A 16161-nucleotide genomic window follows, 5' to 3' on the forward strand; every position below is an offset into this window, starting at 1 on the left:
GGTTCGGGACTATTTAGAAAAGCTGGACGTGCACAAGTCCATGGGGCCGGACGAGTTGCATCCGAGAGTGCTAAAGGAATTGGCGGCTGTGATTGCAGAGCCATTGGCCATTATCTTTGAAAACTCGTGGCGAACCGGGGAAGTCCCGGATGACTGGAAAAAGGCTAATGTAGTGCCAATCTTTAAAAAAGGGAAGAAGGAGGATCCTGGGAACTACAGGCCAGTCAGCCTCACCTCAGTCCCTGGAAAAATCATGGAGCAGGTCCTCAAAGAATCAATCCTGATGCACTTGCATGAGAGGAAAGTGATCAGGAACAGCCAGCATGGATTCACCAAGGGAAGGTCATGCCTGACTAATCTAATCACCTTTTATGATGAGATTACTGGTTCTGTGGATGAAGGGAAAGCAGTGGATGTATTGTTTCTTGACTTTAGCAAAGCTTTTGACACGGTCTCCCACAGTATTCTTGTCAGCAAGTTAAGGAAGTATGGGCTGGATGAATGCACTATAAGGTGGGTAGAAAGCTGGCTAGATTGTCGGGCTCAACGGGTAGTGATCAATGGCTCCATGTCTAGTTGGCAGCCAGTATCAAGTGGAGTGCCCCAAGGGTCGGTCCTGGGGCCGGTTTTGTTCAATATCTTCATAAATGATCTGGAGGATGGTGTGGATTGCACTCTCAGCAAATTTGCGGATGATACTAAACTGGGAGGAGTGGTAGATACGCTGGAAGGTAGGGATAGGATACAGAAGGACCTAGACAAATTGGAGGATTGGGCCAAAAGAAATCTGATGAGGTTCAATAAGGATAAGTGCAGGGTCCTGTACTTAGGATGGAAGAATCCAATGCACCGCTACAGACTAGGGACCGAATGGCTAGGCAGCAGTTCTGCGGAAAAGGACCTAGGGGTTACAGTGGACGAGAAGCTGGATATAAGTCAGCAGTGTGCCCTTGTTGCCAAGAAGGCCAATGGCATTTTGGGATGTATAAGTAGGGGCATAGCGAGCAGATCAAGGGACGTGATCGTTCCCCCTCTATTCGACATTGGTGAGGCCTCATCTGGAGTACTGTGTCCAGTTTTGGGCCCCACACTACAAGAAGGATGTGGATAAATTGGAGAGAGTCCAGCGAAGGGCAACAAAAATGATTAGGGGTCTAGAACACATGACTTATGAGGAGAGGCTGAGGGAGCTGGGATTGTTTAGCCTGCAGAAGAGAAGAATGAGGGGGGATTTGATAGCTGCTTTCAACTACCTGAAAGGGGGTTCCAAAGAGGATGGCTCTAGACTGTTCTCAATGGTAGCAGATGACAGAACGAGGAGTAATGGTCTCAAGTTGCAGTGGGGGAGGTTTAGATTGGATATTAGGAAAAACTTTTTCACTAAGAGGGTGGTGAAACACTGGAATGCGTTACCTAGGGAGGTGGTAGAATCTCCTTCCTTAGAGGTTTTTAAGGTCAGGCTTGACAAAGCCCTGGCTGGGATGATTTAACTGGGAATTGGTCCTGCTTCGAGCGGGGGGTTGGACTAGATGACCTTCAGGTGTCCCTTCCAACCCTGATATTCTATGATTCTATGATTCTATGAAAACCAATTTCTATATAGTAATATAGAGAAGCTGAAATATACTTGGGCTAAGTAAAGACCAGCTGACCAGATTTGGAAAACTCTGGACATGTAGTACAAACTGTGCTAGAAATCTAATATTGCAAAGCTCCTTTTGAAATGGATGTGGCTATGCATACAGGATGCAGAGTTGGATCTCTTTATATGACCTGATGCAGAGCTAGCAAGCAATGGATAAACTCCCATTGACTTCAGTGGGCATTGGAACAGGCAAATAATCCTCTGAAATTGGAGCACATTTTCAAAGAGCCCTTAAATCTTTACCATCTAAATTTGTGCCTGTAATTTTGATGTGCATGATGTGCAATACTTTGCACATGCAAAACCCAACCTGGTGTAGAAACAAGATAAATATCCAACGATACATGTTGTACATCCAAATACAGAATGTGATTTTCTGAAGGCACAAAATGGGACTATTACATTTTTGAACAAATAGAACATCACTTGCCTAAATTATGTTAAAGATACTGTTAAAAGAGGTCCATTTTTTGGGTTGATGTATAACCATCTCCACTCCTTCTCATATTTATGTGATTTTTTCTGGCTGGCAAAACATCTGTTTGGTGTGAACAAAGTACTTGCATACAGTGGCCCTGATTCATCCTGACCCATCATGCATGGTAAAGGAACTGAATGTATGTATATGTTGGGGGAGGGAGGGCACAAAGGTAGCTTTGTGCCTTTTTCAACCAATATTTAATGGCCAGAAAAGGTCTTTCCTGTCCCTGGCATAAATTAAAGGAACCTCTGGAGCCATTGCATCAGCTGAGAATACCTGAAGCACGGCAATGCTGTGGTCCAAAACTCTCCCCCAGCACATCCTCTGTTCTTGGGTGGCTTACATAAACTGTGTGCCTTCTGGGGAAACCCCTGTTCTAGGGGTATTTCACAATGGGCCTTTTCTTCCTGATTATGCCACTGAAATGGCTGTTTGGTTGAGGTAAAGGGGACTGAGCTGCTGTCTGAATGGGACTGGGCTGCAATAAGGCTATTTGTTGTCTCTGGTGGCTGTGTTAGTTTGATCCAAGCTGCTACTGTGATGTGCTTGGTGGAGTACATGCAAACTGGTGGCTATGGATTGGGCACCGTATATCAGTAAGGACTAACTTACATTTCGATGGTGGCCACATGCTGAAGCATGAGAGTGCTGCCTATGACCACCATGTGGATGGTGTGCACTTCTCAAACAAAGAGGCTGATATTTTCAACCTGGGCATACTCTCATGCATTGAGAATTGGTTAAGAGGTTTGCTCGTGGTGTATTATATGCGAGGTAAGCTTAAAAGGGTCCACATCTGTGCTGATTTCTCCTGGCAGAATGGGCTCCATTTCCCCTTAGTGGGGTTAGACTTATGGGGAGGGGTGATTGTTAATACAGATTTGATGTGCTGTGTTGAAGGGTTTGTGTGGTGCTGTCCATCTTCACAGCGGTCAAGACAGCTTGGAGGTTGTTCAAATTATAAAAAAGATGCTGCCATGTGGCCAGAACTTGCACCTTTGTCTCTGTCCTCACTGGCCCATGCCCCATGGAAGAGCGACTGGGAACAAGTGAGAGAACCATGATACTGTTGCCAGTGGCAAACGATATTTTGTAGATTGGGCCCAAACATATGCCTTAGTCATTTCATTGGCCGAGGAACCTGAGCTGTTATTGTTTTGTTATTATATAATTTAGAGAAATATTCAATTATTTCAATTAAGTGGTTTCAAGAAGGTAACAAGCTCTTAGAACTTTTCCTCTCCTACCAAAGCGTGTCTCAGTGTGTTGCATGTAGTCCAAAATTGGGTCATTTCTGCATGTAGCTTGACAGCTTGTTTGGAAGCGAAGTCCCACAGCTTGAGCAAGGGAATTCTTTAAGAAAATTTGCTAGATTAGAAGTAGGTTTTTGCAGTTCATCTGATTTTTATCAATGTAGGGCATTGAGAAAGGCACCGTGGAGAGCACTGCATAGCAGAACATGCTAATCTGCAGAAGAGCACACTGAAGAAGTCATTAATAGTGTCAGTCACAGGAGGCATTAGTCAAGTTCTGCCTAGCCTGCAGCTTCACAGTGCTGCCTGCTCATAGAAGTCAGCTAACTTCTGAAATATCCTTGCCTGGAAAGTTCCTATTTCAGAGAAAATGGAATCTCTTCACTTCTCTAATAAGATTAGATTTACAGAATTTCATGATGGATGGCTGAACTACTGCACAGTGGGTTTCTAAACAAAAGGACTACAAGTACGCCTGATATGTTTCTGAAGTTTCTGTATATGACACCTAATACATATTGTCCAATATAGATAATGCTGTAAGGATATTTGTATAAATAGAAAAGGCATAATAGAAGCAGGAAATTTAAAAAGAGCTATTTGGTCATCTAATCTATCCCCTTGAGTTCCTAGGCTTGTTCACCCCACTCTGAACGCTAGGGTACAGATGTGGGGACCTACATGAAAACCTCCTAAGCTTATCTTTACCAGCTTAGGACAAAACTTCTCCAAGGTACAAAATATTCCACCCTTTGTCCTTGGATTGGCTGCTACCACCACCAAACAAATACTGGTTACTGGGAAAGAGCTGTTTGGAAACGTCTTTCCCCCCAAATACTTCCCAAAACCTTGCACCCCATTTCCTGGACAAGGTTTAGTAAAAAGCCTCACCAATTTGCCTACGTGACTACAGACCCAGACCCTTGGATCTTAAGAAAAATGAACAATCCTCCCGACACTTGCACCCCCCCTTTCCTGGGAAATGTTGGATAAAAAGCCTCACCAATTTGCACAGGTGACCACAGACCCAAACCCTTGGATGTGAGAACAATGAAAAAGCATTCAGTTTTCTTACTTTTATTAGAAATAGGAGTAAATAGAAGTAAAGAAATCCCCTCTGTAAAATCAGGATGGTAGATACCTTACAGGGTAATTAGATTCAAAACATAGAGAATCCCTCTAGGCAAAACCTTAAGTTACAAAAAAGATACACAGACAGAAATAGTTATTCTATTCAGCACAGTTCTTTTCTCAGCCATTTAAAGAAATCATAATCTAACACATACCTAGCTAGATTACTTACTAAAAGTTCTAAGACTCCATTCCTGGTCTATCCCCGGCAAAAGCAGCATATAGACAGACAGAGACCCTTTGTTTCTCTCCCTCCTCCCAGGTTTTGAAAGTATCTTGTCTCCTCGTTGGTCATTTTGGTCAGATGCCAGTGATATATACTTTTAGCTAGATAGATACCTTTAGCTTCTTAACTCTTTACAGGTGAGAGGAGTTTTCCTCTGTCCAGGAGGGATTTTAAAGTGACAACCGTGTTATACAGTATTTTTGACATTGCAATATGCTTGTTAATAGTTACTGTTAATTATAATTATAATATTAAAAACACTGTCAAATTTCCCCAATAAGAAAAATATATATGGACATCAGGAAAATATATATCCTATTTATATATAGTTTTTAAGCAGTTTATTTAAATATTAAAGGTAGGTAGGCTGATAGTTGAATCCAGGTGTTTGAATATTCTGATGACATTTTAACATCATCTCCAGAGAATCCCTTTAACTCCTATCATGGACTTCCAACTAATTGTGAACCATCTTCTGCGAGAAGGGGACTTTTTACCACCTTTCATTTCTGTAATGTTTAGGGGTGATTGGTTTGGTCTATTGATACTTTCCCCCAGATCTACTACTTTTAAGGAGCAGTTTAGTGTCTGAGAAAGGAAGACCATCTCTCAAGACATGGGTTTCCTCAATGGAGAAGCTCTGCACCATGAATCTAGGCAGGCCCCTTGAGAGAAATCTGGGGCTCCAGTACATCATGTTTGCTGGGGACCCATCACCTCCCATTTCACTTTATTTCCTCAGATATTACTGACATTTTTTGAGGGGTGGGGAGAGCTGACCTTGGACCCCTGTATAATTTTACTCCCCCTGCCCCCCATCAGCCCTGATCCCAGGAAGTGAAGGAGTAGGAACCAGATGTCCAGGAGGAAGAGTCCACAGACTCTATTTTGCTTGAGGCAGGCAGCTCCTCCCTGGAATATTTCCCTGGGGCACTATTGACCAGTCAGGAAGCAGGAGGTGGTGCTAGCAGTTAGGAGAGGAGGAGGAGGTTAGTGCCACTCCAGTGAATCCTGCAGGATGCTTTTCTTCTACAGGTTGACACCAACAGGTCCTGAGACGATCAGCTATAGCCCCTGCTAAAACTTTGCTCTGCTACTTTAGTATTGGAAAAGATATGGTTATTAGTGACTTTTCCTCCCACTTGAGAGCTGTAACTGTTTCCATCTCTACTGATAGTGTTTTGATGGGAATACTAGGGGGATGGCAGTTCTCCCACACTGCATCACCATCAACAACTTCTGTCCTTCCGCCCCATCCTGCAAAATGTATTAGACCGATATCCTGCAGGGCTTGGCAATGAGTTGATCCTGTGGATAATAACAGTGCCATTTGCCAGCTATGTATATGTAGGGTCAATTTGGGTCCCATACCCAAAAGTCTGCAGACATCAGGCATAGTGAAACACATGGTGACCAAAAACAGCAGCAGACTAGGTCAAGAGGAAAGCAAACAGGCACTATCTTGTTACAGAACACAAGCTGACACCATCCGTACATTCCATCAGCTCATTCCACCACCGTCACTCCACAGAACATAGCGTAATGTGTTCAGAGAGGACAAAAATATGGTCACAAACACCATAGGATGCAGGAGGCTAAAGGAACCACGTGGCTGGACACTACAGGTGTGCATTACGTACTTCCTTAGAATCTCTCTTACATCTTATTCTTCAGTTTACCAGGTTCTTGTGAAAAAACGTATGTTTTAAAGTCCTGTATTGTTTTTCCTGCCCGCAATAGGAAAATAGCCTTTTATCAGTATCTTCTATATCATTTGCATAAAAATACTGCTCAAATTATCTGAATATATGTTGCAAAAACTTCCTCTTTTTCAATAATTTGGAAACTGCCCATATTGCCATATATAACCATTTTATCCTTTTTTAAAATATCCCATCCTTATCACCAGTTTTTCTCCATAAAGTTCATGGCATACAAACAGAGATATTAGATAAAAACATACAATACTCTGTCTGGAAAGTTGCAATGTAACACTACTTTATTTTGTGAAATTCCAAACCTTAACACAGAAGAACAAAAAACAAAGAGTGGGAGTGTGCTAACAAAATTTGAAGATGTCAGGAAGTTAGGAGGTACTGTCATTACACAGGGGGATGTCATATCAGACAAGGAGATTTGGAGGACCTCGAAAACTGGATTAAAAGAAATGGGGAGAAATATTGTAGTGCAAAGTAATGATCTTAGGGACTAACAACAAGAATTTTTGCTATAAGTTGGAGATTTATCAGTTGGAAACGATACAGGAGAAAGACCTGAGTGTATTGGTTGATCACAGGATGACTATGAGCTGCTAATGTGATACAGCCATGAAAATGACTAATGCAATCCTAGGATGCATCAGGCAAGGCATATGCAGTAGAGATAGGGAAGTGTTATTGCCATTATACAAGGCACTAGTGAGACGTCATCTGGAATACTATATGCAATTCTGGTCTCCCATATTTAAGAAAGATGAATTCATACTGGAACAGGTGGAGAGAAGAGCTAGCAGAATGATCAGAGGCATGGAAAACCTTCCTTGAGAGTATCAGAGGGGTAGCCGTGTTAGTCTGTATCCACAAAAACAATAATGAGTCTGGTAGCACCTTAAAGACTAACAGATTTATTTGGGCATAAGCTTTCATGGGTAAAAAACCCACTTCTTCGGATGCATGGAGTGAAAATTAGAGAAACAGGCATAAATATATATTGGCACATGAAGAGAAGGGAGTTACCTTACAAGTGGAGAACCAATGTTGAAGGCCAGTTTAGTCAGGGTGGACATGGTCCAGTAATTGATGAGGAGGTATCAATACCAAGAGAGGGAAAATCGCTTTTGTAGTGAGCCAGCCACCCCCAGACTTTTGAGAGAAGACTCTACCAGCTTGGCTTATTTAGCCTAAGCAAATGAAGGGAGATATGATTGCTTTCTATAAATACATCAGAGGGATAAATACCAAGGAGGAAGATAAATTATTTAAGTTAAGTGCCAATGTTGACACAAGAACAAATGGATATAAACTTGCCATCAAGAAATTTACACTTGAAATTAGAAGAAAGGTTTCCAACCGTCAGAGGAGTGAAATTCTGGAACAGCCTTCCAAGGGGAGCAGTGGGGGCAAAAACCATAACTGACTTCAAGACTGAGCTTGATACATTTATGGAAAGGATGGTATGAAGGGACTGCCTGCAATGACATGTGGCCCATCTGTGACTGCTAGTAGCTAAAATCACCATCGTCCGGAGATGGGGCACTAGATGGGGAGGACTCTGAGTTACAACAAAGAATCCTTTCCCAGGTGTCTGGCTGGTGGGTCTTCCTGATGTGATCTAAGTTGAACTCATTGCCATATTTGGGGTGGAGAAGGAATTTTCCCCTGGGTCAGATTGGCAGAGACCTTGGGGGGTTTTCGCCTTCCTCTGCAGCACCAGGCACAGATCACTTGCTGATTTAAACTAGTGTAAATGGTGGATTCTCTCTAACTTGAAGTCTTTAAATCATGATTTGAGGACTTCAGTAACTCAGTCAGAGGTTAGGGGTCTATTACAGGAGTAGGTGAGGGAAGTTCTGTAGCCTGCAATGTGCAGGAGGTCAGACTAGATGATCATGATGGTCCCTCCTCACCTTAAAGTCTATGAGAAAGCAGGTTGCTCCCTAAGGCAGCAAGGCACTACTCAGCCCAGTTTGCTGCAGGCTAGCTTCTTGAAAACTGACCTCTGAGACCCAGTTCATATGCTCCTCTACAGAACTCCCTTGCCTGCAAACAGAGTGTCATAAATATAAAGGGAAGGGAGAACACCTTTAAAATCCCTCCTGACCAGAGGAAAACCCTTTCACCTGTAAAGGGTTAAGAAGCTAGGATAACCTCCCTGTCACCTGACCAAAATGACCAATGAGGAGACAAGATACTTTCAAAAGCTGGAGGGGGGGGGAGAAACAAAGGCTCTCTCTCAGTCTGTGTGATGCTTTTGCTGGGGACAGAACAGGAATGGAGTCTTAGAACTTAGTAAGTAATCTAGCGAGATATGCGTTAGATTCTGATTCCTTTAAATGGCTGAGAAAATAAGCTGTGCTGAATGGAATGTAGATTCCTGTTTTTGTGTCTTTTTGTAACTTAAGGTTTTGCCTAGAGGGATTCTCTATGTTTTGAATCTGATTACCCTGTAAGGTATTTATCATCCTGATTTTACAGAGGTGATTCTTTTTACTTTTTCTTCTATTAAAATTCTTCTTTTAAGAATCTGATTGCTTTTTCATTGTTCTTAAGATCCAAGGATTTGGGTCTGTGATCACCTATGCAAATTGGTGAGGATTTTTATCAAGCCTTCCCCAGGAAAGGGGGTGTAAGGGTTGGGAGGATTTTTTGGGGAAAGATGTTTCCAAACGGAATCTTTCCCAGTAATATTCCGGTTAGATGTTTAGTGGTGGCAGCGATAAAGTCCAAGGGCAAAAGGTAAAATAGTTTGTACCTTGTGGAAGTTTTAACTTAAGCTGGTAAGAGTAAGCATAGGAGGTTTTCATGCAGGTCCCCACATTTGTACCCTAGAGTCCAGAGTGGGGAAGGAACCTTGACATAGAGCCAGGAACCACTCCCCCACGTACTCTTAGTTAAAGTGATAGCTTGCAACTCCAACACAGTCCATACCCTGCAGTCTGCAGCTCCTGCCTCTGCTACGCACAGAAGAGAGCAGTCCTGTAGCCTGCTCCCTCTCAGCTTACAGGTTCAGCCAGATCTGGTCTCCGTTTTCAAGGCTGCCCTGTCACCTCTGAGAAATGTTCCCAAATGCTGGAGCATGTCCGTCTTGAATGGTGAGGGCTGAATTTACTCCCTCCTTCACCTTTCATTCCCCTCCCCACCCTGCTTCATTCCCACCACTTCCCCTCATCTCCAACCCAGTCCCTCTAGGAAGGTTTTAGTTAGTGTGAGTATCAATCTTACTCTCTCTCACCCAGCCTCCTCTCACCACTCTGACTAACTGGTGCATTGAAAATTGAATTCAAAATGGCCACCCGTGGACTACCTGTTTCAGGCTGGAAAAGGTCAAAACATTTTTTTCAACATTATCAAAATGTTTAATATAGATGAGTTTCCAATCAGAGCATTTTAGAATTTCCATTCGATGGAAAATTTTGACTTTTTTTTTCCTGATTTGTGAAGAAAACAAATTTCAAAGGGTCAGAATTTTCTGTGGGATGGAAACTCAACTTTCTGACCAGCTCTAATCTAACATATAGTGCCTAAATTAGAAATAGCTTTGAAGTGTGGAGCAGTGCTATCATCAACAACAATCTGAAGGACAATCAACAGGAACAAAACAACAAAAACACAGTGTGAACAAAAATGTTTATATCTTAATTGTAAAATATCACCAAGAGCTGTATTAAGCTCTTCTTAAGGAAGGGTTAGTTCAATCACTAACATTTTCTTTAAAAAAAAAAAGAATTGGATAAAACAGAATGAAACATTAACCTGACCTCCAGCTGATTACTGACATGAAAAGTGTTATCCACAGAGATACAAAAAGCAACTTGTGTATTCTTTTCTGGGTGTGCCACTTCAGTGTACCTCTTTCAGGCTTACTAAAATGGCAATACAAGCAGGATTACCAACAATTATTTAACAGGTTTCAGAGTAATAGCCGTGTTAGTCTGTATTCGCAAAAAGAAAAGGAGTACTTGTGGCACCTTAGAGACTAACCAATTTATTTGAGCATGAGTAACAGTAGTACTATTGGGTGTTAGTATCAAAAATGTGTTAATACTTTAAAAGTGCTCTGTTTGGGACCCCATTCCTTAAACAGAAGAATTCTCTCCAGCCTTGTTGCTTGCAGAAAGGGAGAGCCGGAAGTCAGCAAGCTCCTCTATGGAGAATTCCCTGCATAGCAGTTATTTACATGAACTAGAAGGAGCAGGAGACATCTGTGCTCAGCAGAGAATGATGTTTCCAAGCACCCTCATGCTAGGGCTTGCCAATTCAGCTAACAGCTCTCAGGCAGGGACTGTGTGAGGGAAGGTGCAACATTGCTTATAGTGGGAGCAGCATCAGAAAGAATTGTTATCTGGGAGTCCGACAATTGCTGAGTCTGACCTGAATTGCTGCCATTCCCTCTTTGAATCTTTCAGAATGGGGGTGGGGGGGGGGCTTTGTAAGTTGAAACCAATGAATATGTCCTGCTTCACAGCAGCACACAGCAGTTGTGGGAGGTAAGAGACAGAGAAAACACCTGACAATCCTTGCTTCCTTTCACCAGTGATGCAGGCTCTCAGTCATGCAACTTCAATCCCCAAAACTGAGCCTGCCCTTTGACAGAATGCTGCTGCACACCTTGTGATTTCATGTGTATATACTGAACCAATCTGAGAGAATGTGTAGTCAGCCAGTGAAATAGCACACAGGATAACATGTGACAAGACCATCCCTATACACACTGAGGTGAAACATTTTCACATCAATTTGGAGTGAAATGAGTCAGAATGATGTGAGAGTCAAAACAAGAGTTGAAATGAAACAAAATATAAAATTGGAATAAAACAAAGCAAGAAAGTGAAAAGGGAATAAGAAAGTCAAAATCAGAAAGTTGAAATTAAACCTCCAGTTTGTTTTTGAATCATTTCAAAACTTTTAGATTAAAATTTTTGTCTAAATCGACATGGTCCTACAAAACATTTTGACTTCAATAAAATGGCATTTTTCCATTGGTGGAAAACTGCTCCACCATTTTTTAGCAGTTCTACAAGTAAGAATTTAGCAAGAGAAGTATAGAAATATTTTCCTATTTTATCAGCTTATTTGCTGGAAAAATCTATTTGCAAAGTATGGTATCTTAACTAGAGCTAAATGAATAATTGATTTTTTTGTTCATTGGCCAAAACGAAAAATCTAAAAAAAAAAAAATCATTCTGGGTTGATCCAAAATAGGGAAACAATGTTTTTTTTTTTCCCCCATTGAAAAACGGGGAGAAGGTGGTCTGGCAAGTGCATCTGTATTCTTTACCAGTACTGGCTGCTGGCATGACCACTTAGGCATAGGCCGTGGGGTGTAACTGAGAACAGCCAGGAGACTGCAGAATATGGTAGTGCAAACATTCTTGTGTTGAATGCGGCTCAGCCAGAATAGCGAGTTGGACCTTGATCTTCTAAAACCATTTTCTGACTGAGCAGCAGGACTTTTCCATTGGAGCTCCGCATTACCTATGTTTAAAAATCCATGAAATATGAATTCACCACATTATAACTAGAATTAGCATGGAGGCTGCCTTACCATGTGACTTTGGACAATGCACAACCTCTCTAAGTCACTAGGGCTAATGATATTTATCTACTTAATAACTAAACGATGTGAGTACAGTATATATAACACATTATTATGGGCAGACAGTTAAAGATGTGGTAAGAGAACTCAGGCTCTCCTGGTTCTTACTACTGTCCTAAATCCACTCAACCATGTTGTTTGTGGGAGCATATCCTTTGATACACAAGTATGATTGTTTTAAAATTTATGTGGCTTTCCAAATTAATGCATGCTTCACTGCAGAAAAAAAAGTTCCGTGTCCTGGAATCTTCATGAAATATGTACTTTTGTGGTTGTAATTTAAAGGGAAGGGAACTGGTGAAAAATGCTACACATTTCCACAAAAATATTTTCACCAATTTTGCCAGCCTCAGTTATGATGCAGACGATGCAGGATGGGGAAATAACATAGACCTGTATTCCTCTAGTTTCTGCCATTCTACTGACAGCTTTGTATGATAAGTTTCCTCTTACGGATTCTCCACGCTCCCTATGTGAGTCTCAAAATGTTTCTTTCTGTGGGTTGCCAAGGAGGGCTCTAGAGATGAAAATTTGAGTACCACTGCCTCAGAGGGAAGCCTCTGTCTGTGATTTAGTACTTTCTTCGTTAAAATGTTAAGCTTCTAAGATTCTCAAATGGTGAATAGCACATTGTCATTTCTGAGCCTGTATATATCACCCCTGAGGACCTTATGGAGTTCACTTGGAAAGTATTTACAGAAAATTAATGGGGAACCTCAGCAACTTGTACATTAAGCAGAGTCTCCTGTGGTAAATTATTACCACCAGAGAAGTGGAATAGCTTTCTACAACCATTTCAGCTGGATGCCTGGCTCATAGTGATCTGTTTTATTCCCCCTTTGGTTCTTTGGACAGCTGATTTCTTTCCCTGTTGTGTATGCCTCTTTTTAAACCAACCACCATTTTCTAGGCTTTTAGGTAGAAGTAAAACATGATAGTGACATGTTTGATAGGTATTATCATAGGAAATAGAAGAGCACCATTGCACTTTACTTATCAAATAACAGACTCCAGAGCGAAAGGTGAAGTCCATGGACTGAATGATCAATGAACGTTGCCTATCGATCCCTTGTTGTAAGATAGAAGTCTGGATATACTGATGTAAGTGTTGAGAACTGTTACTAAATCTGTACTGCCAGACAGTGTTATGCTCTAGAAACATTGTATGTTTGTGCTTTGTTCCTTCTTTAGTTGTATTTTTCCTCAATGTTTGAATTCCCATATTTCTTCTCTCTCAACATCTTTACAAGCCTACATTTCACACACTGCATGAACATTTTCTAGAATTTGTGACTTCACTTTCCCAACATATGCAAAATGATGTTACTCTTCACAAACTACAAGGAAAGAGATGAATTAACTGGATTTACTATGTTTAACCCATGACCCATTTATTGATATTTCCCCCTTTTGAATTTCCCTAATCTGTGTTGTGTATATTTTTGCTTCCATAGTTGTTCTAAAATTAACTTTTAAAAAGTTACTATTCTCTTTGGTCTGTAATTTTTCTGACTAAACGGTTTTCTGTTGGAAAATGCTGATTCTTCAGAATGAAGACATTTCTCAGGAATGTGCCAATTTTATCAAATCTTCTGACAGAACACAGGCAGGCTTCCAAGGAAAACATGCCTAGTTCCCTGCCAGGTCACTCTCTTCAGGAGCTGCTGCAGAGCCGTGGTAAGAAGACCAGATTTGAGCCAGTGCTTCTAGGCTCCCTGCTTCTCAGTAGCCTGCTAGTCAGACAGCCAGAGAGCAATGGGCAGCTCAGGGTCTCTGGTCAATTTTGTTTAGATTCATAGAATCATAGAATATCAGGGTTGGAAGGGACCTCAGGAGTTCATCTAGTCCAACCCCCTGCTCAAAGCAGGACCGATCCCCAATTAAATCATCCCAGCCAGGGCTTTGTCAAGCCTGACCTTAAAAACATCTAAGAAAGGAGATTCCACCACCTCCCTGGTAATGCATTCCAGTGTTTCACCACCCTCCTAGTGAAAAAGTTTTTCCTAATATCCACCTAAATCTCCCCCAGTGCAAATTGAGACCATTACTCCTTGTCCTGTCATTCACTACCACTGAGAACAGTCTAGAGCCATCCTCTTTGGAACCCCCTTTCAAGTAGCTGAAAGCAGCTATCAAATCCCCCATCATTCTTCTCTTCTGTAGACTAAACAATCCCATTTCCCTCAGCCGCTCCTCATAAGTCATGTGTTCCAGTCCCCTAATCATTTTTGTTGCCCTCTGCTGGACTCTCTCCAATTTTTCCACATCCTTCTTGTAGCATGGGGCCCAAAACTTTACACAGTACTCCAGATGAGGCCTCACCAATGTCGAATAGACGGGAATGATCACGTCCCTTGATCTGCTGGCAATGCCCCTACTTATACATCCCAAAATGCCATTGGCCTTCTTGGCAACAAGGGCACACTGTTGACTCATATCCAGCTTCTCGTCCACTGTAACCCCTAGGTCCTTTTCTGCAGAACTGCTGCCTAGCCATTCGGTCCCTAATCTGTTGCGGTGCATTGGATTCTTCCATCCTAAGTGCAGGACTCTGCACTTGTCCTTGTTGAACCTCATCAGATTTCTTTTGGCCCAATCCTCCAATTTGTCTAGGTCCCTCTGTATCCTATCCCTACCCTCCAGAGTATCTACCACTCCTCCCAGTTTAGTGTCATCTGCAAACTTGCTGAGGGTGCAATCCACTCCATTCTCCAGATCATTTATGAAGGTATTGAACAAAACCGGCCCCAGGACCGACCCTTGGGGCACTCCACTTGATACTGGCTGCCAACTAGACATGGAGCCATTGATCACTACCCGTTGAGCCCGACAATCTAGCCAACTTTCTACCCACCTGATAGTGCATTCATCCAGCCCATACTTCTTTAACTTGCTGACAAGAGTACTGTGGGAGACGGTGTCAAAAGCTTTGCTAAAGTCAAGGAACAACACATCCACTGCTTTCCCTTCATCCACAGAACCAGTTACGTCGTCATATAAGGCAGTTAAATTAGTCAGGCATGACTTGCCCTTGGTGAATCTTTGCTGATTGTTCCTGATCACTTTCCTCTCCTCTAAGTGCTTCAGAATTGATTCTTTGAGGACCTGCTCCATGATTTTTCCAGGGACTGAGGTGAGGCTGATTGGCCTGTAGTTCTCAGGATCCTCCTTCTTCTCTTTTTTAAAGATGGGCACTACATTAGCCTTTTTCCAGTCATCCGGGACTTCCCCGGATCGCCATGAGTTTTCAAAGATAATGGCCAATGGCTCCGCAATCACATCCGCCAACTCCTTTAGCATTCTCAGATGCAACACATCCGGCCTCATGGACTTGTGCACGTCCAGCTTTTCTAAATAGTCCCGAACCACTTCTTTCTCCACAGAGGGCTGGTCACCTCCTCCCCATGCTGTGCTGCCCAGTGCAGTAGTCTGGGAGCTGACCTTGTTCATGAAGACAAAGGCAAAAAAAGTATTGAGTACATTAGCTTTTTTCCACATCCTCTGTCACTAGGTTGCCTCCCTCATTCAGTAAGGGGCCCACACTTTCCTTGACTTTCTTCTTGTTGCTAACATACCTGAAGAAACCCTTCTTGTTACTCTTAACATCTCTTGCTAGCTGCAACTCCAGGTGTGATTTGGCCTTCCTGATTTCACTCCTGCATCCCCGAGCAATATTTTTACACTCTTCCCTGGTCATTTGTCCAGTCTTCCCCTTCTTGTAAGCTTCTTTTTTGTGTTCAAGGTCAGCAAGGATTTCACTGTTAAGCCAAGCTGGTCACCTGCCATATGTACTATTCTTTCTACACATCGGGATGGTTTGTCCCTGTAACCTCAATAAGGATTCTTTAAAATACAGCCAGCTCTCCTGGATTCCTTTCCCCCTCATGTTATTCTCCCAGGGGATCTTGCCCATCACTTCCCTGAGGGAGTCAAAGTCTGCTTTTCTGAAGTCCAGGGTCTGTATTCTGCTGCTTTCCTTTCCTCCTTGTGTCAGGACCCTGAACTCGACCATCTCATGGTCACTGCCTCCCAGGTTCCCATCCACTTTTGCTTCCCCTACTAATTCTTCCCAGTTTGTGAGCAGCAGGTCAAGAAGAGTTCTGCCCCTAGT

The sequence above is a fragment of the Eretmochelys imbricata genome, chromosome 1 (genome assembly GCF_965152235.1).
Source record: "Eretmochelys imbricata isolate rEreImb1 chromosome 1, rEreImb1.hap1, whole genome shotgun sequence".
NCBI classification, from domain to species: domain Eukaryota; kingdom Metazoa; phylum Chordata; order Testudines; family Cheloniidae; genus Eretmochelys; species Eretmochelys imbricata.